The sequence below is a fragment of the Colobus angolensis genome, unplaced genomic scaffold (assembly GCF_000951035.1).
Source record: "Colobus angolensis palliatus isolate OR3802 unplaced genomic scaffold, Cang.pa_1.0 Scaffold150, whole genome shotgun sequence".
NCBI classification, from domain to species: Eukaryota; Metazoa; Chordata; class Mammalia; order Primates; family Cercopithecidae; genus Colobus; species Colobus angolensis.
In genome coordinates this window covers 1457536-1483000 of record NW_012114600.1, presented here as the reverse complement: position 1 = coordinate 1483000, position 25465 = coordinate 1457536, and the positions used below count along the sequence as shown (strand labels likewise).

Sequence of the window (25465 nt, the reverse complement as noted above, 5' to 3'; positions counted from 1 at the left end):
AAGAACCCCCATGTTTTTATTTAGAACTTTTGTGATTTTTTTAGTTTACATTTAAATCTTATATTTTGATATCTTTCCCTCTGTCAGTAATCTGGTCTTAAGGAAATTAGGGTAAGTCAGTGACTTTTTTCTTCTATTTGTCACTGTAACTTTCTTTTCTCATACTATAAGAATAGTTTATTCTAAAAAAAGTAAGAGTCACAGTGGGTATTTTGGGCTTCAGCACTGTCCAGTGGGACAATCCAAACTAGTTTCATCAGATGCTACTCAAGACTCTTAACAAAAGTGATTCCACAATATTTTCATAATTGTTTTTCTCATCTTAAAATTATACTTCTAGCTTTTAAAAAATTTAAATTTTAAAAATGGCATTATCGAAAGATAAGCATGGTTGTAATTTTGGTATATGTCTTTATAAACCTTTTTCATATACAGCTGTACTATATTGTACATGAAAAGTATACATGTAGACTTTGTTTCTTATTTTAAACTATATATGCTGATCTAGAGCTTGCTTCAATAATATATGTAATATTCATTCATATAGAATATATATATACACACTTTTTATGTCAATACGTAGATTTACTCATTCTTTGTATTGAATACCAAGAATTCCCTTTTATTGCACTGTCTTTGTTATCTGCCTTGGTAAATGGAATATTGCTCGTCCTTTTTTTGACAGGATTGCTCTTGAATTATGAGGACACATTTCTTTCCATGAATAAGATGCAATGATCCTGCACTATAGTCTGTTAACTATATCTCATATTAAGGGTATTTGGGATTTTAGTTATTTGCTATTACATATGAACAGAACTGTGGTGAATAATTTTGTTTCTATAGCACATTTTCTACAAGTATTTTAGTAGACTAAAATACCAAACTGGGAATTGCTGAGTCAGGGGATTTACATGTTTTTATTTTTATAGAAATTGACAAATTACCATCCAAAAATGTTAATTTGTAATTCAAATAATAGAATATGAGCTTGTTTCCCGCTACCTAACTACTCAAATCTGAAGGGAAATTTCATCTTTGCTGATCTGATAGCCTCAAAAAGACTGTCAATTTTTATTCTTTTGTTATTTTAAATTTTTAAATAGACTTTATTTTGAGAGCAATTTTAGGTTTACAATAAAATTGAGTGGCAAATACAGAGTATTCGTATATAGCACCTGCCCCACAAATATTACATGTTTATAGGAATGGTACATTTGTTACAACTGGTTAACCTGTGTTGACACATCATTATCACCCAAAGTCCATAGTTTAAGATTTGCTCTTGACATTGTACATTCTGGGGGTTTTGTTTTGTTGGGTTGTTTTGTGAAATTTGTTGTTGTTGTTGTTGTTTGGAGATGGAGTCTTGCTCCATCACCCAGGCTGGAGTGCAGTGGGGTTATCTCGGCTCACTGCAACCTCTGTCTCCCAAGTTCAAGCGATTCTCTCGCCTCATCCTCCCAAGTAGCTGGGAGTACAGGTGCGTGCCACCATGCCCAGCTAATTTTTGTATTTTTAGTAGAGACGTCGTTTCACCATGTTGGCCAGGCTGGTCTTGAACTCCTAACCTCGTGGTCTACCCACCTTGGCCTCCTAAAGTGCTGGGATTACAGGCATGAGCCACAGCGCCCAGCCTGTTGTTGTTTGTTTGTTTTTGAGACAAAGTCTTGTTCTGTCATCCAGGCTAGAGTTTAGTGGGATGATCACAGCTCGCTATAACCGGGACTTCCTGGGCTCGAGTGATCCCTCCCGCCTCAGCCTCCTGAGTAGCTAGGACTACAGGTGTGACCACCACACCCACCAAATTTTAACTTTTTTGCCTAGCTAATTTTAAAATTTTCTGGGCGCAGTGACTCACGCCTGTAATCCCAACACTTTGGGAGGCCGAGGTGGGCTGATCACGAGGTCAGGAGATCGAGACCATCCTGGCTAACACAGTGAAACCCCGTCTCTACTAAAAATACAAAAATATTAGCCGGGCGTGGTGGTGGGCGCCTGTGGTCCCAGCTTCTTGGGAGGCTGAGGCAGGAGAATGGCGTGAACCCAGGAGGCAGAGCTTGCAGTGAGCCCTGATCACACCACTGCACTCCAGCCTGGGTGACAAAGCAAGACTCCGTCTCAAAAACAAACAAACAAAAAATTCTGTACAGACGGGGTCTTATATGTTGCCTAAGCTGGTTTTGAATTCCTGGTCTCAAGCAATCCTCCCACCTTGGCTTCACAAAGGGTTGGGGTTATAGGCATGAACCACTGCACCTGACCACTGACAAATATTAATATAATAACATGTGTCCACCATTACAGTATACAGAATAGTTTTATTGCCCTAAAAATCTTTTGTATTCTGCTTCTTCATCTTACCATTCCCCAGCTCCTGTTTTAATTTTTATTTCAGGTATTGAGTTAAATATCTTTAAATATTATTTTCTTCTGTGAATTATCTACTCATGTCATTTGCTCATTCTTTATTGCCCTTCCTAAAAATTTGCAGTACTTCTCTCTGCATTAAGGATGTCAATTCTTGGCCAGGCATGGTGGCTCACACCTGTAATCCCAACACTTTGGGAAGCCAAGGTAGGCGGATCACTTGAGGTCAGGAGTTCAAGACCAGCCTGTTCAACGTGGCAAAACCCTGTCTGTCTCTACTAAAAATACAAAAATTAGCTGAGCATGGTGGCGGGTGCCTGTAATCCCAGCTACTTGGGTGTCTAAGGCACGGGAATCGCCTGAACCTGGGAGGCAGAGGTTGCAGTAAGCCGAGATTGTGCCACTGCACTCCAGCCTGGGTGACAAAGTGAGACTCTGTCTCAAAGAAAAAAAAGGATGTCATCTCTTTATTATGTGTCCACCCCACGTCTCGAGACTTTAGCCATATTTTGCTACATAGAATTTAAATCTTAATGGTTTTCATGTTGTGCTTAGAAAGACCTTTTCAACTTTTATATCATAAAATACACATTTTTTGCTTTGTAATACATTAATATTTTTACTTTTTGATTCATTTGTAATTTAGCTCGATGTATAGAGTGAGGTATGAGTCTAGCTTAATTATTTTCCAAATGGCTAACTTATTGGCAAGTTCATGTTTCCCTCAGACATTTGTCATATACTAAATTCCTATATATGCTGTGCCTATTTCTGGATCACTTGTTATCCCCTTGATCTCTGTCCTTATTACACTATCACTTTAAATGTATTTTAACTTCGGATATGGCAGGTTGCCCCTGCTGATTCTTCACAGTTTTTTATGATTTATTTGAGCAACTACCTTATACTAGGCACTATGCCAAATTTTGAAATTAGAGTGATGTATAAATCAGATTATTTCTCGAAATTGCCAAGAAAGGCATGTTGGGATATGCGTTGCAATTGCTTTTTTTTTTTTTCTTTTTTTTTTAGATGGAGTCTCGTGGTGTCACCCAGCCTGGAGTGCAGTGGCACGATCTTGGCTCACTGTATCCTTCACCTCCCGGTTTCAAGCGATTCTCCTGCCTCAGCCTGAGTAGCTGGGATTACAGGCATGCACCACTATGCCCAGCTAATTTTTGTGTTTTTAGTAGAGACGGGGTTTCACCATATTGGCCAGGCTAGTCTGGAACTCCTGAGCTCGTGATCTGCCTGCCTTGGCCTCCCAAAGCGCTGGGATTACAGGCATGAGCCCCTGCGCCTGGCCGCAACTGCTTTTTTTTTTTTTTTTTTTGAGAGGGAGTCTTGCTCTGTCGCCTGGCCTGGAGTGCAGTGGCCGGATCTCAGCTCACTGCAGGCTCCGCCTCCCGGGTTTACGCCATTCTCCTGCCTCAGCCTCCCAAGTAGCTGGGACTACAGGCGCCCGCCACCTCGCCCGGCTAGTTTTTTTTTTTTGTATTTTTTAGTAGAGACGGGGTTTCACAGTGTTAGCCAGGATGGTCTGGATCTCCTGACCTCGTGATCCGCCCATCTCGGCCTCCCAAAGTGCTGGGATTACAGGCTTGAGCCACCGTGCCCGGCCGCAACTGCTTTTAATGATCAGAGTTTTTTGTTTATTTTTTGATAGTGAACACTTTTTTTTAGTTTTCCCTTACTGGAAAAGGTATCAGCCCATGTCATTACTCTTTTTTTTTCCAATAGAGCTTCTAGACTTTTCTTCACGTCAATTTTGTACTTTATTAAGTTTATTGCTAGGTGGTAGTCTTATATTTAGTTGTTATAAATGATCTCAACTTCCATTACATTTTTCAACTGATAGGTGTTTTCTATATACTTCGTATTTTGTCTTATCTAATTATAATGTCTAGGCCAGGTGTGGTGGCTCACGTCTGTAATTTCAGCACTTTGGGAGGCCGGGGTAGATGGATCACTTGAGGTCAGGAGTTTGAGAACAGCCTGGCCAATATGGTGAAACCCATCTCTACTAAAAATGCGAACATTAGCCAGCCGTGGTGGCGGGTGACTGTAATCCCAGCTAATTGGGAGGCTGACACAGGAGAATTGCTTAAACCGGGGAAGTGGAGGTTGCAGTGAGCCGAGATCATGCCATTGCATTCCAGCCTGTGTGACAGAGCAAGACATCACCTCAAAAACAAAATAAAACAAAAAATATATATATATGTCTAATGTTTTCAACACAGTTACACAATAGTGATCATATTCATCCATATTTTTTTAAAGCTAATAAATTGGTTTTTTTTTTTTTTTTTTTTGAGACAGAGTCTCATTCTGTCGCCCAGGCTGGAGTGCAGTGGTGCGATCTCGGCTCATTGCAAGCTCTGCCTCCTGGGTTCACACCATTCTGCTGCCTCAGCCTCCTGAGTAGCTGGGACTATAGGCGCCCACCACCATGCCCGGCTAATTTTTTTTTGTGTGCTTAGTAGAAAACGGGGCTTCACCGTGTTAGCCAGGGTGGTCTTGATCTGACTTCATGATCTGCTCGCCTCGGCCTCCCAAAGTGCTGGGATTACAGGCGTAAGCCACCGTGCCCGGCCTAAACTGCATTTTTTAAGAGCAGTTTTACGTTTCTGTAAAAATCGAGCAGATAGAATAGAGTTCCCATATTTCCGTCCTCCCTGCACACAGTTTCCACTATTATTGACACCTTGCATTAGTGTGGTATACACGTTATAATTGATGAGCCAATATTGATACACTATTATTAACTAAAGTTCATAGTTTACATTCAGATTCATTCTTTCTGTAGTTCCGCGGGTTTTGACAAATGCATAATGTCATGTCTCCGGTAACATACAGAGTACCTTCACTACACTAAAAATCCATTATGCTTTACCTATTTATTCCTCCTCACCCCCTCCCTCACCCCCAATTCCTGGCAGCCGCTGATTCTTTTGCTGTCTCTGTAGTTTTGACTTTTCTGGAATGTAATATAGTTGGAATTATTCAGCAGTATCCTTTTTAATCTGCTTTCTTTCACTTAGTAATATGCACATAAGTTTTCTCCGTGTCTTCTTCTTGTTGGATAGCTCATTTCTTTTTATTTCTGTATAATATTTTATTATACAGATGTACCATAGTTTGCTTATCCATTCATCTATTGAACAATGTCATAGTTGCTTCCAATTATTGGCAATTTTGAACGAAGGTCTTATAAACATTTATGTGTAACTTTGTGTGGATGTAATTTTTCAACTCATTTGAGCAAAGACCTAGGATTATAATTGCTGGATCATATGATAAAGACTATGTTTAACACTATAAGAAACTGTGAATCTGTCTTCCAAAGTGTCTGTACTATTTTGTATTCCTACCAGCAGTGAATGAGAATCTTGTCGCTTCATATCTTTGCCAACATTTAGTGTTGTCAGTGTTTTAGATATGAGCCATTTTGATAGGTGTGTGTGTGTTGGTATATCTGTTGTGTTAATTTCTAGTTCCCTAATAACATATGATGTTGAGCATCTTTTTGTTTATTTACCATATGTATATCTTCTTTGGTGGGTTGTCTATTCAGATATTTAACCCATTTTTAATTTGTTTTTTTGCTGAGAGCTTTTAGCATGAGTAGATAATGGATTATATCAAATGCTTTTCTGCATCTATTGCTATGATCATATGATTTTTATTTTTTAGCTTGTGAATGTGATGGGTTACTTCAATTTTTTACTTCAACCAGCCTTGTGTACCTGTAATAAATTTTACTTTGTCATGGTATATATTTCTTTTTTATGCATTGTTTGATACGATTTGCTAATATTTTTCCTGTGGATGTTCTCCTCTATATTCATGCAAGATTCTGGGATGTAGTTTTCTTGTCATGTCTTTGTCTGATTTTGATAATAGGGTAATGCCATCCTCATAGAATGAGTTAGAAAGTGTTCCTTTTGCTTCTGTTGTCTGGTAGGGATTGTAGAGAATTGATATCATTCCTTCCTTTAATTATTTGTTGTGAATTCAGCAGAGAAACCATGTGGTCCTGGTACTTTCTGTTTTAAAGGTTATTAATTATTGTTTCAATTTCTTTAATAGTTACAATGTTATTCAGATTATCTGTTGCTCCTTGAGTGAGTTTTGGCAGATTGTGTCTTTCAGGGAATTGGTCAATTTCATCTAAGTTACCGAATGTGTGAGCATAGAGATATTTCTCTTTCTTTATTATCATCCTTTTAATGTCCATGGGATTGATAGTGATGGTTCCTTTTTCATTTCTGATATTAATGATTTGTATCTTCTGTTACCTTTTCTTGGTTAGGTTAGCTACAGGTTTATGTATTTTACTGAAATTTTTTCCCCCCAAGAATCAGCTTTTGGTTTTGTTAAATTTTTTTCTTTCTGTTGGTTTCCTGTTTTCAGTATCATTACTTTCTGCTCTTTTATTATTTTTTTTCTTTTGCCTGCTTTGGGTTTAATGTACTCTTCTTTGTCTAGTTTCCTAAGGTAAAAGCTTATATTATTATTTTAGATCTTTCTTCTTTTTTAGTATATACATTCAATGCTAAAGCCTTTCCTCTAAGTACTACTTTTACTATATCCAGAAATTATGATTATGTTGTATTTTCATTTTCCTTTAGTTCGAAATATTGTAAAAATGTGTTACTTAGACTCCAAATGTTTTTGATAGTTTCTGACTTTTTGTTATTGATTTCTCTATTAATCTGTTCTTATGCTGCTGTAAGGACATACTTGAGACTGGGTAACTTATAAAGATTTAATTGACTCACAGTTTTGCATGGCTGGGAAGGCCTCAGGAAAGCAACAATCATGACAGAAAAGAAAGCAAACACATCCTTCACATGGCAACAGGAGAGAGAAGTGCCAAGCAAAGGGGGGGAAAAGTCCCTTATAAAATCATCAGATCTCGTGAGGACTCACTCACTATCAGGAGAACAGCAGCATGGGCGTAACTGCGTGGGTGGGGACACAGCCAAACCATGTCAATTTCTATTTAATTCCATTGTGGTTTCAGAGTATACATATGATTTCTATTCTTTTAAATTTGCTAAGGTGTGTTTTATGTCCCAGATTGTGGTCTATCTTGGTGGATGTTCCATGTGAGCTTGAGAAGAATATATTGTTGGATGAAGTATTCAGTAAATATCAATTAGATCCAGTTGATTGATGGTGCTGTTCAATTCAACTATATCCTTACTGATTTTCTGCCTATTGGATCTGTCAATTACTGATAGAGGTATGTTGAAGTCTTCAACTGTAATAGTGGATTTGGTTCTTTCTCTTTGCAGTTCTGTCAGTGTTTGCCTCACATGTTTTGATGCTTTATGTTCAGTGCATATATCTTAAGGATTGCCATACCTTCTTGGAGAAGATTGTTAGGTTTTCTTTATCATTATGTAATGCCCCTCTTGATCCACGATAATTTTCCTTGCTCTGAAGTCTGCTTTGTCTGAAATAATTATTGCCACTCCAGCTTTCTTTTAATTAGTGTTAATATAGTTTATCTTTCTCCATCCCTTTACTTTTAATCTGTGTCTTTATTTTTAACAATACATAGTTGGGTCTTATTTTATTATCCTCTCTGTCTTTTACTTCGTGTATTTAGATCATTCTCATTTAATGTGATTATCACTATAGTTGCATTGATAGCTATCATACTGTAAATGCACTTGTTCTTTTTCTGCTGTCCCATTTTTCTGCCTTCTCTGATGTTACTGAGCACTTTTTATGTTGCCATTTTCTCCCCTTTCTTCAGATATCAATCATATTTCTTTAAGTTTTTCATTTGTGGTTATTTTAGAGTTTGCAATATACATTTATAGTTAATCTAAGATGACTTTCAAACAATAGTACAGGCATACCTCAGAGATATTGCATATTTGGTTCCAGATCACCACAAGAAGGCAAATATCACAATAAAGCAAGTCACATAAATGTTTTTGTTTCTTAGTGCATTTAAAAGTTATGTTTACACTATACTGTAGTTAATTAAGTGTGCAATAACATTTCGTCTAAAAAAACAGGGTACATACCTTAATTAAAAATACTGCTAAAAATGCTAATGATCATCTGAACCTTTAGCAAGTCATCATCTGTTTGCAGGTGAAAGGTCTTGCCTTGATGTTGATGGCTGCTGACTGATCGTGATAGTGGTTGCTGAAGATTGGGGTAGTCATGTCAGTTTCTTAAAGTAATGAAGTGTGCCACATTACTGGACTCTTCCTTTCACAGAAGATTTCTCTGTAGCATGAGATGCTGCTTGATACCGTTTTACCCATAGTAGAACTTCTTTCAAAATTGGAGTCAAGCAGCAGTGCATTCCTGTACTCCCAGCTATTTGGGAGGTTGAGCAAGGAGGATTGCTTGAGTCCAAGAGTTCTGGGCTGTAGTGCACTACACTGATTGGTTGTCTGCACTAAGTTCGGCACCAGTATGGTGACTTCCTGGGAGTGGGGGCCACCAGGTTGCCTAAGGAAGGGTGAACCAGCTCAGGTCAGAAATGGAGCAAGTCGAAACTCCCATGCTGATCAGTAGTGGGATGGTGCCTGTGAATAGCCACTGCACTCCAGCCTGGATAATTTAGCAAGACCCTATCTCTTAAAAAAAAAAAAGATTGAGTCAGTCTTCTCAAACCCTGCTGCTGTGTTATCAACTAAGTTTATGTAATATTCTAAAGCCTTTGGTATCATTTCAACCATGTTCACAGCATCTTCACCAGGAGTAGATTCTACCCTGAGAAACCACTTTATTTGTTCATCCCTAAGAAGCAACTCCTCATCCATTCAAATTTTATCATAAGATTGTAGCAATTCAGTTACATCTTTAGGCTCTGCTTCTAGTTCTCTTGCTATTTCTATCATATTTGCTGTTACTTCCTTCACTGAGGCCTTGAATCCTCAAAGTCATCCATAAGAATTGGAATCAACTTCTTTCATATACCTGCTACTGTTCATATTTTGACCTCCTCCCATGAATTACAAATGTTCTTAGTGGCAGCTAGCATTAGAGAATCCTTTGCAAAAGATTTTCATTTTACTTTGCCAGATCTGTCCATGGAATTACTATCTATAGCAGCTATAGCCTTAAGTAACAAAAGTTGAAAGTTGAGGCCAGGCACAGTGGCTGATGCCTGTAATCTGAACGCTTTGGAAGGCCAAAGCAGGAAGATGGCTTGAGCCCAGGAGTTCAAGATGAGGCTGGGCAATATAGCAAGACCTTGTCTCTACAAAAAAATTTAAAAATAGGTGGTCATGGTGGCCCTTGCCTGTAGTCCCAGTTACTCAGGAGGCTTTGGTGGAAGGATCATTTGAGCCCAGGAGGCGGAGTTTGCAGTGAGCTGAGATGTGCCAGTGCACTCCAACCTCAGCAACAGAGTGAGACCCTGTCTCAAAAAAATACAAAATAGTTGAAGTGACTCCTTGTTCCATGAGCTGCAGAATGGATGTTGTGTTAGCAGCATGAAAACAACATTCATATCCTTGTACAGCTCCATCAGAGCTCTTGGGCAATTAGGTACATTGTCAGTGAGTGGTACTGTTTTGAAATAAATCTTTTCATCAGAGTGGTAAGTTTCAATAGTGGGCTTAAAATATTCAGTAAACCATGCTGTAAACAAATGTGCTATCATCTAGGCTTTGATGTTGCACAGGCAATGTAGATTTAGATAATTCTCAAGAATCCTCAGATTTTCAGAATGATCAATGAGCATTGACTTCAACTTAAAGTCACCAGCTGCATTAGCTGCTAATGAGAATCAGCCTTTCTTAGAATCTTAGAAGCTTTGAAGCCAGGCATTGACTTTTCCTCTCTAGCTATGAAAGTCCTAGACCTAGATACCATCTTCTTCCAGTAGAAGGCTGTTTGATCTTTATTGAAAAATCTGTTGTTTAGAGTAGCATTCTTTATCAGTGATGTTAGCTAGGTCTTCTGGATAACTTGCTGCAACTTCTGCATCAGGACTTGCTTTACCTTGCACTTTCATGTTAGGGAGATGGCTTCTTTCCTTAAACCTCATGAAGCAACCTCTGCTGGCTTCAAACTTTTCTTCTGCAACTTCCCCATCTCTCTCAACCTATTCATAGAATTTAAGAGAGTTTAGGGCCTTGCTCTGGATTAGGCTTTGGCTTAATGGAACGTCTTGACTGGTTTGATACTCTATCCAGACCTCTACAACTGTCTCCATATCAGCAAGGCTGTTTCGCTTTCCTAACATTTGGGTGTTCACTTGAGAATTATTTTTATTTTCCATTGAGAACTTTTCCTTTACATTCACAGCTTGGCTGTTTGGTGCAAGAGGCATAGCTTTTAGCCTTTCTCAGCTTTGCCATACCTTTCTTACTAAACTTAATCATTTCTAGCTTTTAATTTAAAGTGAGAGACATATGACTCTTCCTTTCACTTGAACACCGAGAGGCCATTGTGGGGTTATTAATTAGTCTAATTTCAATATTGTTGAATGGTGTCTCAGGGAGCCCTAAGGATGGGGAGAGAGATGAGGGTAACAGCCAGTCAGTGGAATACTCAAAAGACACATAACATTTGGCTGGGCACAGTGGCTCACGCCTGTAATCCCAGCACTTTGGGAGGCCGAGGCAGGCGGATCATGAGTTCAGGAGATTGAGACCATCTTGGCTAACATGGTGAAGCCCCATTCTCTACTAAAAGTACAAAAAAAAATTTGCTGGGCCTGGTGGTGGGCACCTGTAGTCCCAGCGACTCAGGAGGCTGAGGCAGGAGAATGGTGTGAACCTGGGAGGCAGAGCTTGCAATGAGCCGAGATCGTACCACTGCACTCCAGAGTGAGACTCCATCTCAAAAAAAAAAAAAAAAGTATCTGCAAAGCATAATAAAGCAACATGGAATAAAATGGGATGTACCTGTGTACTGCTATACAGGTACTAGGCCGTGGCCTATTAGGAACCAGGCTGCACAGCAGGAGGTGAGTCTTGGGCAGAAAAGCAAAGCTTCATCTGTATTTACAGCCACTCCCTATTGATTGCATTACCACCTAAGCTCTGCCCCGTTAGATCAGTGGCGGCACTGGATTCTCATAGGAGCACAAGCCCTACTGTGAACTGTGCATTTGAGAGATCTAGGTTGCACGCTCCTTATGAGAACCTAATGCCTGATGATCTGTCACTTCTCCCATCACCCCCAGATGGGACTGTCTAGTTGCCGGAAAACAAGCACAGGGCTCCCGTTGATTCAACATTATGGTGAGTTGTATAATTATTTCATTATATAGTACAATGAGTAATAATGGAAATACAGTGCACAATAAATGTAATTGAATCATCCCAAAACCATCCCCCCAACCCTTGGTCCATGGAAAAATTGTCTTCCATGAAAGTGGTCCCTGGTACCAAACCGTTGCCTTATACTGTGTCCTTTACATGCTGCCACTCATTTCACTTATCTATAAGCTATAATCACCAGATATACTATTGCTATTTTTTTATTTATCTGTTAGATTAAAAGCAAGAAAAATAAATATTTTACTTCTATTGATTTCTTCTCTAACACTCTTCCTTACTCTATATAAATTCAAGTTTTGACCTCTATATTTTCCTTCTCTAAAGATCTCCTCTTAACATTTCTTGTGAAGCAGGTCTCCTGGTGCATATGGCCTCAGTTTTTGTTTGTCTGAGAAAGTCTATTTCTCCTTGACTTTTGAAGAGTGATTTTACTGGATACAAAATTCTAGGTTAATGGATGTTTATCTTTCAACAGTTTAAATATCTCATTCCACTCTTCTTGCTTGTGTTATTCCTAAAGAGACATCAGTGTATTCTTCTTGTCCTTCCATTAGTAAGTTGGTTTTTTCCCTCTTATTTCTGTCAGGGTTTTTTTCTTTGTCTTTGGTTTTTGGAAGTTTGAATATGATACGGCTACGTATTGATTTTTTAATATTTATCTTGTTTAGTGTTGTCTGTGTTTCCTGGATCTGTGATTTCTTCTTGTGTGACATTAGTTTTAGAAAATTCTCACTTCATTCTTATACTTCAAATATTTTTTGTGTTCTTTCTCTTTTTCTTCTCTTTATGGTATTCCCACTGCATATATTTGCAGCTTTTGTTATCGTCCCACAGTCCTTGAATATTCTGTTTGTTTCCTGTATTCTTTGTTCCCTTTGCTTTTCAGTTTGGGAAGTTCCTGTTGACATATCTTACATCTTCAAGTCCACTGATTCTTTCCTTGTCTGTATCCAGTCTGTTGATGAGTCTATGAAAGGCATTGTTTATGTCTGTTAGTTTTTTCTTATTTCTAGCATTTTCTTTTTATTCTTAGCATCTCATCTCTGCTCACATTATCCATTTGTTCTTGATATTCACTTTTTCCATTAGTCTTAGCATATTTATTATAATTATTTTAAATTCTCAGTCTGAAAATGTCAAAATTTGTGTGATATCTGAGTCTGGTTCTAATGTTAGCTTTGCCTCTTCTTCTGACTGTGTGTGTGTGTGTGTGTGTGTGTGTGTGTAGGGGGGGTTGTTTGTTTTTTTACTTTTGGCATGCCTTGTAAGTTTTTGTTGAAAGTCAGGATGTTTCAGTTAAGCATCTGAGGTAAAAGCCTTTGGCGTGAGGTTTTATGTTTATCTGGCTAGAAGTTAGGCCATGTTTAATGTTTGCTATAGCTGTAGGTGTCAGAAGCTTCAATAATCCCTGATGTCCTTTTTTTTCTTCCTTTGTTGTTGTTGAATTTTTTTTAGAAACTCCTTTTTAAATATAGCCTGTAGCTGGTAGCTCTCTCAGTTCTAATACACTGTTACACCATACTGGAAACCTGCTGATATGGTGGTAAGGTAATGGGGAGGTGAAATACTCTATAATCTTATGATTAAATCTCACTTTAAAAAAGTAGGCCTTCATCTAAGGGCTGCGACTTTGGTAAGTTTCTCAGCCTTTATTTTTTTTCTACTGTGTAAGACGAAAAGTCTAGGGAGGGCCCTTGTTTTTTTTTGAGAGGGAGTCTCGCTCTGTCGCCCAGGCTGGAGTGCAGTGGCACGATCTCGGCTCACTGCAAACTCTGCCTCGAGAGGGCCCATGTTTTCTAATTGCTTTTCCTGTAAGTCAGATAAGGCTCTGCTAAGTCGGATAAGGCTCATGAGACAGACCTTTGTAAGGCTAAAAGAACACACTGGGCATATTAGAAATGGTTACTTACCCTCTTCCATTCCTGGAAGCAGGGAGGAAGTTTTTTTCAGTCTTCACTGTGAGATACTGGTCTCTGAAGGTAATTCACACAAAAGTATGGGTTCTCCCCAGAGACTGACCTTCCGCCCCAAGGAGTTTTTAATTCTGAAGATTAGCAGTTTGTTGATTGCTGTTTAAGGGTTCCTGCAAGTTACTGGCTCCAGCCAGAAGGGCTGATTCTCTGTATTCAAGGGTCTCTCCAGCTTTCAGAGTGGTAGTTTGCCCTGTGACTTCCGTTCTCTGATAGATCCAGGAGGAGTTGTAAATTTTTCAGTTTGTTCATCTTATTTCTTGTTGTGAGGATGGGACTGATTGATGACTTGCAGCTTTTTTACATGGCTGAAAGGAAACTGGAAGTCCTCATCCTTGTTTATCATCATTAAGCACAATGTTGACTATTAGTTTATCCTTGAAATGTATAAATAACATGTGATTGTATAAAACATTTTTGAGACTCCCTCAAAAGTGTCCTTCATTTAAAAATATCTAGGAATTGCTGTTTAAATTCTGTGTAATTGGAGAAAAGGACTTTTGAGTAGTCAAGAGTTTATATTCACTGTTTTTAGGACTTTATTTTTCTAGGCTACAGTGTTCTTTGAATAAGTGGTATCAGGCAAAGTTTAAGAAAGGCCCTCTACCTTGCCTTTAAACATAAGAGTTTTGCTTTTGTTTTATATATAGGGGTTTAAAGTAATATTTTGTTTGAAAATAAGATTCTGTTGCTAAAAAGACATTTGAAAAACACTTTTCTGGAATATATTGCTCTTCATAGATTTCTCATTAAAAACTGCTGCAGAAAGATGAAAATTATTTTCCCTTAAGAGGAATAAAATCTATATTATATATTTAGAATTGCATTGTTGAAAGTCAAACCAGAAATATAGAGGATCTCAAATATATTCTAAACAAATATTCCTGTGTGAAAACTTGTCTGTCTATGAATCAAGGACTTTTACTTGGTACTGATAAAACTGATAATTCCCCAACTGCCCACGAAATCTTCTCAAGTGATGTTGAGGTTCAAATCACTGGGTTCCTACTGAACTTTATACAGTTACAATTCCTCCTAAAGTTCCTATTGTAAGGTGTAATTACTCCTACTGTACAAGCCAGAATAATTTTTGTTTGTTTGTTTATTTGTTGGGTGACCCAGGCGATTTTATTACTTTATCCCTGAACCTCAGTTGCCTCATGGATAAGATGGGGATAGTAATAGCCCTCATTTTATAATTATGAAGATTAAACACATTAATGCAAGGAAAACACTTGAGTATGTGTCTAGCACATGCTCAACACTTAACAGATGTTATACATGCTGATGTCTCAAACAGGCGTGGAATATTAGACACATAAAACAGGAAGTTTTAGCCATTGACATATTCTCTTAAGTTGCCCCCACCCCAGTTTGCCCAAGCCTATCGAGATAGTGTCCTTAATCTTTGCAGGTGTTGGATTCAAGACAACCGTCAGATGGCTTTCATCTGCACAACGGAATATAAATGCAATTTTGGCTGTTTGCGGGGACACAACACTAGAATTTAATCTTCTAACTTGACTTGGAAGCATTCCTGCCAATATAAAAGATTTTGTTTGAGGTAGTGGAGAAGCCAAAGCCTGCTCCTAGGTTGAACTTCCAGCTCATGGCCTAGTTGTAGTCCTGCTGCAGGTTCTGCTGCAAGCTATTTGCTGCCTTCTTGCTGAGGATCATGTTGGGCCTTGCAGTCATGCTAGGGGGGCAGCTGAATGAAGGAGTCAGATTTTTCTTTTTTTTTTTGAGACGGAGTCTTGCTCTGTCGCCCAGGCTGGAGTGCAGTGGCCAGATCTCAGCTTACTGCAAGCTCCGCCTCCCGGGTTTACGCCATTCTCCTGCCTCAGCCTCCTGAGTAGCTGGGACTACAGGCACCTGCCACCTCACCCGGCTAGTTTTTTGTATTTTTAGTAGAGACGGGGTTTCACTGTGTTAGCCAGGATGGTCTCGATCTCCTGACCTCGTGATCTGCCCGTCTCAGCCTCCCAAAGTGCTGGGATTACAGGCTTCAGCCACTGCGCCCGGCCGGGGTCAGATTTTTGAATCCACCCATGTTTGAGAAATTTCCATGTCTGTTCCTTGTTCTTAAAACCAGTATCCCACTGGCCAAACTGGGTTACTGTCCACTTCCTGGTTTCAGAAGCTTCTCTTTTACCCAGCTAAAGATCAGTCTGTGGCAAGGCCTTTCATCTCACCTGGTCTGTGTGCCCCTTGTCCATGTTGCCTTTCTTTTCCAACATCACCTCTGTGTCTGTTTTCTCTTTCCACGAGTTTCCTGCTATCCTGCTCTCTTTCCTCTTCTTTTTTCCCTTTTCAGAGCCACGTCCTCAGTGAGTGGCTGCTGTTTTTCTTGGACTTCAGTTTCTTCTTTGCTGTGACCTTAGGGTCATCGCTTATTGCGATGTATTTTGGAACCTCAATTTTGACTGGCTTCTTTTTACTTTGTATCCTAAGGCTACTCTTCATGGACCTGGAGGGCTTGGGGTGTGACCTAGAAGGGTGTCTCCCTTCTGGTGGATTTTTTTTGTCTTCACTTTCCCACTATGTTCCCTGGGTCTCCTCTGCTTCCGTTCTTCCCCAAGGCTGCCTGCTTCTTGCCCTCCTTCCCCACTGAGCAAATGTAGGCAACATCCCTTTCCTTGCAGAATCAAGGGATGAGAAGGACTGAGAAGGCTATGGAGTCCTGGGCCCCTTTTTTTCCTCTTGTGTTTTTTGAACTTCTTGCCAACTCTGGTCTCCTCACTGTGTCTGGGATCTAGGGAGGTTTTCACCCCAGAGCCGTGGAACATGCCAAGGGTCACTTCTTTTTCTTCTCCCTGCTGGGGAATTCCGAGTGGTCAAGCACCTGCTTCCTGGAGCTGGGTGACTTCCCTATCCATCTGTCACACAACATGGCCTCAGGTTCTAGGTGCTCCTTAGGGTGCTAAGGCTTGTCTTTTTTTCACTGGAGGCATCTCTGGTGTCAGCCCTTGTACCACACTCTTAGAGTGGGATATGGCTCTTACAGGAGAAACATCAACAAAATGACTGTCATTGTTTAAAGTTGAGATTAAGTCTCCAGTTCTTTGACGACCTTCTTTCTTTTTCTCTCTGGGACCCCAAGGCCCAGGTCTACTTTGTGGGCCTAATTATTCCCATAACTCAAACTTCTCTGCCTCCAGATGACAGCCTACTTCACCATGACCCAGAAGTCCTGGAATAAGACTTTTGTATCGAGCTGGCTAAGATTTGAATAATGCTTTGTCTGATAGAAAATTACTGAAAACAACAACAGACACCAACTTCACTATATTTTGCAAATGACTGAAAATTTACGGCCGGGCGCGGTGGCTCAAGCCTGTAATCCCAGCACTTTGGGAGGCCGAGACGGGCGGATCACGAGGTCAGGAAATCGAGACCATCCTGGCGAACACGGTGAAACCCCGTCTTTACTAAAACATACAAAAAACTAGCCGGGCGAGGTGGCGGGCGCCTGCAGTCCCAGCTACTCGGGAGGCTGAGGCAGGAGAATGGCATAAACCTGGGAGGCAGAGCTTGCAGTGAGCTGCGATCCGGCCACTGCACTCCAGCCTGGGCGACAGAGCGAGACTCCATCTCAAAAAAAAAAAAAAAAAGAAAATTTACAGGTAGCTAGAACAAAGGTAGATTGATTTACATGATTACTTCTGCTTCTTCCAAAAGTATTGAAGCATCTAAATACTAGTTGAATGTTACACATAAAACTGCCATCTTAATGATGTGAAAATACTTGAAACAGTAAAATATCCAAGTGGAATTTTTAAATTCATGATAACGTGCCTCAGAAAGTACTGCTTAATTTTAGGTAAACTGCCAGTTTAGGTTGAAATTAATCAGTAGATTGTTCAATAGCTTGACTTAAATGTCAGTGGGAGAAAGAAATTGAAATTAGTTTCGTAGCATCATTTGTCTCAATTTTGTGGTCATAAAACCAGAAGAGATCTTCGGAGAGTTATATGTTGCTTTCTGAAGTTTTATGCCTTGCACATAAAATGCTTTTAACTAACATATTTTTGACTAAGTTAAATGAATGAAGTTTACTTAGCTTGATTCTAAAGTCATCAGTTCTTTGGTGACCTAGCCTGTTGGCATCTTGCATTTTCAACTGTCAGGATAACAAGTCGTCATCATCTTGCTGTTTCTAGGTTGATAAAATATTTTGTGTGAGAGTGCTAGAGATACTAGATATTTTGCTAATATTACTATCCTTATAATTTGAACTAATGAGCCTTCATAAATGTGAGATTAACTTCATTTAATAATTTATTTTTGGTAACATCAGTTTGAGAAATATGTGTTCCTTAGGCCTTAACCACTGATTTGCCATAAATAATTTTTTTTAACTAGGAAATACCCTGATTTCTACTACACATAGTAGTAGAATTTTTACCTTGCTCTATTCTTTAAAACATTGAATACCAAAGAATTTGATTACTTAAAGACGTTATCAAATGCCAAAAGGTTACATAACCATGGGAAGAATTTGCCAACTCATGTTAAAGACCTTTTTGTTATCAAATATTTACAGTAGTTGGGAAAAGAATTTCCTAGGGTGAGAATCTGGTATGTAGTTCAGCAAAAACAAAAATAAAGAAACCTTATTTGTTTCTTGGAAACTTGTGCGTATAATAAGGAGAATTATATACCAATACTAACCTCTTATCTAGTATGCTTTCAGAATTTATTTGCCAGTATGATATCGTAGATACTGTATATAAAAGTATACCCCGTTTTTACCTAGGAACACATCTATGTATATTATTCGAGTAAACAATTATGTATTATCACATCGAAGGAAAAAATCAGGTATTTTGTGTTAGACGTACCAGGTTTCAAATCTTAGTTCTCTTACTTAGCTGTGTGATTCTGGAAAAGTTACTTTTTGAAAGCACACTTCCTTAGCAATAAAGGGATAATTTTATGTTCAAAGAGCAGTCATGGAAATCAGATAAGATGAGATATGTGAATATGCCAGATACATAGTAAGTTCTGAGCAAACAGAAGTTCAAGTAGAGAGGTACTTTGCACTATGTGCAGCTTTGTCAAGAACGGTGTGAAGTGATATGCTAGCATATCTTTCCGAGAGAAGAATGAATGTCTAAACTAGAATTTAAAAGTTTGAAATTATTTGGTATGCTTTTTTTATTTCATTAAAAGCACACAGGTGCACACATCATCATTTATTTTTATTTTATCTCCAAATTTATGTTTAGCTTATTTAGAATAACATTGTTGGCCAGGCACGGTGGCTCATGTCTGTAATCCCAGCACTTTGGGAGACTGAGGTGGGCGGATTGCTTGAGGTCACGAGTTCAAGACCAGCCTGGCCAACATAGTGAAACCCCGTCTCTACTAATAATACAAAAATTAGCTCGATGTGGTGGCAGATGCCTGTAATCCCAGCTACTCGGGAGGCTGAGGCAGGAGAAGCACTTAAACCTGGGAGGCGGAGGTTGCAGTGAGCAGAGATCATGCCGCTATACTCCAGCCTCCTCAACAGAGTGAGATTCTGTCTCAAAAAACAAAACAAAACAAAATAACATTGTTATAATACCTGACTTGTACAAATCAGCTTTCATAGCACTTTTCAAATGTGAACTATATTCATATTTATTTGGCAAGTACACATTTTAAAAACATTTTAAAACAAAGTCCCTGATAATTCACTTTTATATTTTACTATTTTAAGTGACTGCTTCACAGACTGGCAGGTTAATAGCACTGGATGTGGGAAGGTCACAGAGCAAACACAGAAATCTTTTCCTGTAATAATTATTAGGAGGAAAGGAAAGGAGTCAGAACTGAGGGCAGCTGGTTTGGGTCATCCTCCATATGAATCCCTTACTATATTTGGGATATTTCCTACAATTTCAGTCTTACTAAGAGGCAAGACCCATCTTTGTACAAAAGCCCCTCAAAAAGGCCAAGTACTTGCTTCGTCCCCTATTGCCTTTGGCAGGTACACTAGTCAATCAGTTGTTCCCACCTATGACTTTTAATCTGGATTGACTGTAGCACAGAAGCTGAGACTGGAGAATTCATTCTTGTAGGAACAGCAGTATTTCGTTTCCAAGAATACCAGTACTGATTTTCAGTTTTCCAGTTTGTATTTATAATGTTTCATCATGTATTAAGGAAATAAATTAATTTCTCTTTAATAGTGAAGTTAGTATTTTTTTTCTATTTTGAACTTTTGCAACTGGATAAAATAAAGTTGGGTAGCCTCTTGCCAAGGTTGTTGGTATATTTTTTTCCCCAAAATTTTAGCAGCTTGTTAGTAAGTCTTATTTGAATATATTATAATGTTTGTCCTTGATATTTCTTTTGCCACAGAATATTGTATATCTAAAACAGTTAAATGCCAAGGGTGAAGGTACAATTCGTGGTTCTGCAACCAATAATAGTGCCTTTTTAAAAACTAAAATATGTTTGCAGTATGAATTTTTTGGATGTATAGTCTCACGTATACATTTATGTGCATTTATTAACATTTATGTGCCATCCTACTTTTTAACTAGAATATTCCTACAAAAAAAAAAAATCCCTTGCATTTTAAGTGAAGTGAGTTTGTTTGTTTGTTTCAGCAGGAAGGCTATAAAGAAGGATATGGAATACTTTTTGGTCACTAAAGAAAAATAGCCTGCCAAGACCTTGAGTAAATAAGAAAACTCCAAATGAAACTGTCTGTATTGTTCATTCTCATGCTGCTATAAAGAACTGCCCAAGACTGGGTAATTTGCAAAGGAAAGAGGTTTAATTGACTCACAGTTCTGCAGGGCTGAGCAGGCCTCAGGAAACTTACGATCATGGCAGAAGGAGAAGCAAACATGTCTTTCTTCACATGGCAGCAGGAGAGAGAAGTGTTGAGCAAACAGGGATAAACCCTTTATAAAACCATCAGATCTCATGAGAACTCACTCACTATCATGAGAATAGCATGGGGGTAACCCCATGATTCAGTTACTTCCCACTGGGTCCCTCCTATGACACGTAAGGATTATGGGAACTACAATTCAAAGTGAGATTTCGGTGGGTACACAGCCAAACCATATCATTCTGCCGTGGCCCTTCCCAAATCTCATGTCCTCACATTTCAAAACACAATCATGTCTTTCCAAGAATCCCCCAGAGTCTGAGCTCATTCCAGCATTAACCCAAAAGTCCAAGTCCAAAGTCTCATTTGAGACAAGGAAAGTCCTTTCCACCTATGAGCCTATAAAATCAAAAGCAAGTTATTTACTTCCTAGAGAAGTAGGGTATAGGCATTGAGTATATATACCCATTACAAATGGGAGAAATTGGCCAAAACAAAGAAGCTACAGGCACCATCCAAGTCCAAAATCCAATAGGGTAGTCATTAAACCTTAAAGCTCCAAAATGATCTCCTTTGACTCCATGTTTCACACCCAGGTCACGCTGACACACGAGGTGGGCTCCCAGAGCCTTGCGCAGTTCCGCCCCTGTGGCCTTGCAGGGTACAGTCCCCCCTCTCAGCTGCCTCCATGGGTTGGCATTGAGTGTCTGTGGTTTCTCCAGGTGCACGGTGTGAGCTGTTCATTGATCTACCATTCTGGGGTCTAGAGGATGATAGCCCTCTTTTCACAGCTCCACTAGGCAGTGCCCAAGTGGGGACTCTGTGTGGGGGCCCTGATCTGCCCTAGCAGAGGTTCTCCATGAGGGCTCTGCCCCTGCAGCAACTTCCGCTTGGACATCCAGGTGTTTCCATACATCATCTGAAATCTAGGTGGAAATTTCCAAACCTCAATTTTTGACTTTTGGGTACCCACAGGCTCAACACCATGTGGAAGCTGCCAGGGCTTGGGATTTTTACTCTCTGAAGCCACAGCCCAAGCTGCACCTTGGCCCTTTTTAGCCATGGCTGGAACAGCTGGGATGCAGGGCATCAAGTCTCTAGGCTGCAGGCAGCATGGGGGGCCTGGACCTGGTCCAGGAAATAATTTTGTCCTGCTAGGCCTCTGGGGAGAGGCTGCCATGAAGGTCTCTGACATGCCCTGGAGACATTTTCCCCATTGTCTTGGTGATTAACATTCAGCTCCTTGTGACTTATGCAAATTCATGCAGCAGGCTTGAATTTCTCCCCAGAAAATGGGTTTTCATTTCAGGAAATTTGTACCTAGTAGCCTATGTGAATATTTGCTCAGTTGAACCAAACAGTTCTTCACTGGAATAAAAGAAAATAGAATTTGGCTGAAGGGGAATTAAATGAAGAATAGAAGCTAATCCTGAACTTTCACTGCAATAGTTTAAATAACAAGCAGGAGGCCAACTATTATAAATTATAGTGGTGATGTAATTGAAAAATATGTATTTTTTAAATCGCCAGTGACTGAGAGAAAAGTGTCAAAAACTTGTTACAATAACTATATTAAATGTTACATTTTGCATTGCTTTGCCAGATATTGATAAATTCTGGTTTATTTCTTTTGAAAAAGTAGCAGGATCAGAGAAAAAGTGTTGTTTCTGTTGTTTCTACTTAGAATAACATTTGTTTTTATATACTTAAGTGTGGGATTCAGTAGAGAGGAAAAGATAAAAGGTGCAAAAGGGGATAATTTATGAAGAAACACAATAGAATCCAATGTTGTAGAAAAAAACCGGGTTCTTTTCACACAACCAGGAAAGATTAGGCTCATAGACACATAGAAGTGTGAGGAGTGAAATTTACTGGATGAGAACGGAAAAGGAAAAACAGCTCAGCAAAGTGAGATGGAGTCCTGCTAACAGGTTTTCCACCTCACAGATTTAATCCCAGTTTACCACACAGGAAGAGGAGTGGCCAGGCATCTCCCTGCTGCAAATGGCACGAACTTCCCGAGGCTCCACCCCTTCCTCCCAGTGCAGAGGCTGGTCAGAGATTCTCTGAGGAGCCCTTTTAAACTTGGGTGTCTCACCAATATGTAAGTGAAGGAGTTAACCTGGGAAATAGTAGCTACATTTGGCTGAGATCCAAGGTAAAGAAAGGATGAATAATGACTGAAAATCTAATGTAGAGAAGAAAGTTAAAGAAGCTCTAATGAAATAAACTTGTTTTTTCGGTAATAAGCATTTTTTTCAGAGACATAAATGTAAGATACTGTCTCTAAATTTACAAATACACACAAGTACAGAGGAAGACAAGCTCTAAAATAAGATTGAAATTCAGTATTTAACCAAAGTTGAATTGCAGGCAGTTTCTATGGAGAATATTTTCAGGAGCAGAAATGAATAAAATTAGTTGTGAGCGATAGTGAGTGTTGCTTGCTAATGGAGGCCGTTAACTTGAAGGTGGACCAAATGTTACTGAGCAAAGCTTGCAATTTTGGAGTAGTTGTGGGGAAGATCTCAGGGTAGAGGATTAACAAGATGGCCCAGTGAAGAGACAAGGGGTTACCAGTACCACCACTACCCCTTACCGCCACTACTGCTACTGTTACTGATCATGATGACAATAGCCCTTATTTATTTTTGGCCTGCTGTTTTCCAAACAGATGTATACATATCAAATTTAAGCATCACACCCATCTTTAAAACTAGATTCTCAGTGAGTAAAATGAGTTTCAGAGGATTCTTTTTTTCCCAGAGCTGTTGCCGATGGTTGTACACATCAAGGGGGGAACCAGTCACATTGTATGTGCCATATGTTGTATATTTATTACAACAATTTTTCAGCACAAGACAATAAAGTATCTTAAGGAAAGGGGCCGGACGTGGTGACCCACACCTGTAATCCCAGCACTTTGGGAGGCCGAGGCCCTCAGGCAGATCACTTGAGGTCAGGAGCTTGAAACCAGCCTGGTCGACATGGAGAAACCCCGTCTCTACTAAAAAATACAAAAATGAGGCATTCTGCTGCATGCCTGCAATCCCAGCTACTCAGGAGGCTGAGGCAGAAGAATCACATGAACTGAGGAGACAGAGGTTGCATTGAGCCAAGATTGTGCCACTGCACTCCAGCCTGGGCAACAGAGTGAGACTCTGTCTCAAATAATAATAATAATTTGTACAAAGCTATCATATTACTCTGGAGTGGCAGCAGTATATAAAATTATATCAGTAACAGTCCCAGTTTTGTTTAAAAACACATACATACTCAGAGAAGGCTTAAAGAAAGTATACTAAAATGTTAGCATTATGGCTCTATCACAGGTAATTTTTATTTGTATTAATTTTGGATACTCTTGAATTTTCCCACTTCCCTTAACATATTGTTTATGATTTATGGGTTGGTGGTAGGGAGTGGAGGTGATTGCCAGAGTAGTTTTAAGAACAGTTTTCTAGATATGACAGTAAACAGTAGCATTCTGCTTCATCACTTACACGTCTTCCAATCCATCCAGTAAATATCCATAATGTTCTGAAAACTCAGTATTTATTTGCTTTACATTTCTTTAGAGTTTAACTCTCCAATATTACATGTAAACTTTTAAAACTCAGGTATTGGCCAGGCACGGTGGCTGGCTCATGCCTGTAATCCCAGCACTTTGGAAGGCTGAGGCAGGTGGATCACAAGGTCAGGAGTTCGAGACCATTCTGGCCAACATGGCGAAACCCCGTTTCTACTGAAGATACAAAAATTGGCTGGGCATGGTGGCAGGTGCCTGTAGTCCCAGCTATTTGGGAGGCTGAGGCAGGAGAATCGCTTGAACCCAGGAGACAGAAGTTGGATTGAGTCGAGACCGTGCCATTGCACTCCAGCCTGGGCGACAGAGCAAGACTCTGTCTCATAAATAAATAAAATTCAGGTAGTTCATTTAATGGATTTGGAACCCTTAACTACTTTTCACCTTCATGTGATTATTGCAACCAGCTTCATTCATAATTATATTAGAACTTTTCCTTGAACCACCACAACAATCAATGAATAGCTTTTATGACTAGAGTAGTTAGATAGAAAATAGACTTGGAATGAAGAAAAGAGTAGTAGATTGGAGAGAAAAATAGACTCTGAGGACAGATAGACTAATGAACACTTTAAAATATCTGTTGTCTTAAATTCGTATACACATAACTGTGTGTATTTAGTAATTAAAATTGATTTAAGGAAGTGCTATCCTTTTTCCTGTGGCTGCTAAATTCACCATTTTTATTGTTGCCAATAAACTTGATTCATTGTATGTATTGAAAAATAGTTTAGAAATAGACATTGTGAAAACTGAGTAGTAGTACATTTGGATTTTGGTTTCTGTGTATACGTGTGCACGTGTGTGTAGACTTAATATATTGCAGTTAATGATTTAATAGTATTTAGGTAATGTCTTAAAAACACAACAAGAAATGCTTTCTTGTGGAAATAACTAGTATGTATAACAGAACTCAAGTCATATTTCATATTAATGAAATAGCATTGTGAGTTCTGAGAAGTAAATGAAATTCTGAAATTTAAAATGTGTTTACTGATTTTAGCCTCACAATATACTTTTGTAGGTATTTATGTAGATACATGTGATGGAAATTAAATATATAACTTACTCTTTCTGACACTGTGTTATATAATTCAGTATTTAATTACTTTTGATTAAATTTTATTTTAAAATATTAGTCATTCCTAAAGGAATAATAATTTGGGATACTGGATATTTGTTACACATTAAAAACTGGTTCAAATATATATATGTTTATATGACAGCCATAAAAAGTCAAATCCTAAGAGATCTTTGCTGTAGATCTTAAAGATATTCATTGTGGCTGGGTGCTGTGGCTCACACTTGTAATCCCAGCACTTTGGGGGGCCGAGGCGGGTGGATCATTAGGTCAGGAGTTCGAGACCAGCCTGACCAACATAGTGAAACCCCATCTCTACTAAAAATACAAAAATTAGCCAGGCGTGGTGGCGCGTGCCTGTAG

At 39.1% G+C, this 25465-nt stretch overlaps 1 protein-coding gene across 1 annotated transcript in view; it reads left to right on the top strand.

The window, feature by feature from the left end:
- Positions 1-25465, top strand: part of ARID2 (AT rich interactive domain 2 (ARID, RFX-like)) — a 186703-nt gene that overhangs the window by 144538 nt on the left and 16700 nt on the right. The gene's annotated exons all lie outside the window — the stretch shown is intronic.